Here is a 1,257-nt window from a genome sequence, read left to right as displayed (position 1 = left end):
CACACATAGACACATAGGGTAGTTTGCGGTTCTTTGAACCCATCACGATGGCCTCGGACGGCGTTAAGGCCCGTTTTGTCCCCACCGGGGACACAAATAGGATAATAGGATGTCCCCAAAGACCCTAACACACAGACACACACAACACCATACACACACAATTACACAGGCATCCTGAGATCACTTAGAGTGAGTCCAGGAGATCTGCAGTCTGAGCGGGACCCCCAGAAGCCTTTGAAGCCCGGTCTCTAAAGCTTGTTATTAAGGACTCCTAACTGTTTCCAGGGGCAGGAAACACCCAGGAAGACCTCCACACCCCTGATGGTATCTGTCCCATTTGTTACCCAGACTTCCCTCCAGCAGACCCCGTCCCCGCACCACGTCCCCGAAGGCCCGATAGCAGTTGGCTAATCCCCCAAAAAGTCTTTAAAAAAGGACTTTGTTGTTGCAGTTACCATTGGGAGAAGGATGTGGATTTAACCGAGCAGCCAGTCAAAGGCGGACTTTGGACTCGAGTGAATGGAGGCGTGGTAGAAGTGCCCTCAAAGCCATTCCTGGGACGTTTGGGAATATCTGTCGCCATGGCTACAGGCGAAACTCGCCGGCTCCGGCGGGGCAACAGTCTGGTCTGACTTTAATCCAAGAGGGGAACCCGACGCCAGCTGGACCAATGTGGACCAAGTGGGGGAGTAAATGGAACTGGCATTGGGGGCTAATGGGAAAGGAATCCATCTCTCCATCCATCTATCATCTATCTATCTCTCCATCCATCTATCATCTATCCATCTCTCCATCCATCTATCATCTATCCATCTCTCCATCCATCTATCATCTATCCATCTATCCATCCATCTACCTATCCATCCATCCATCTATGTATCTATCTATCTATCCATCCATCTGTCTATCTATCTATCTATCTATCTATCTATCTATCTATCTATCTGTCTATCTATCTATCTATCTATCTATCTGTCTATCCATCTATCATCTATCCATCTATCTATCCATCCATCTGTCTATCTATCTATCTATCTATCTATCTATCTATCTATCTATCTATCTATCTGTCTATCTGTCTATCTATCTGTCTATCCATCTATCATCTATCCATCTATCCATCCATCCATCTGTCTATCTATCTATCTATCTATCTATCTATCTATCTATCTATCTATCTGTCTATCCATCTATCATCTATCCATCTATCCATCCATCTACCTATCCATCCATCCATCTGTCTACCTATCCATCCAT

The sequence above is a fragment of the Etheostoma cragini genome, unplaced genomic scaffold (assembly GCF_013103735.1).
Source record: "Etheostoma cragini isolate CJK2018 unplaced genomic scaffold, CSU_Ecrag_1.0 ScbMSFa_1523, whole genome shotgun sequence".
NCBI lineage: Eukaryota > Metazoa > Chordata > Actinopteri > Perciformes > Percidae > Etheostoma > Etheostoma cragini.
The sequence above is the reverse complement of the archived record's forward strand: the minus strand, read 5'-3'. Positions refer to the sequence as shown.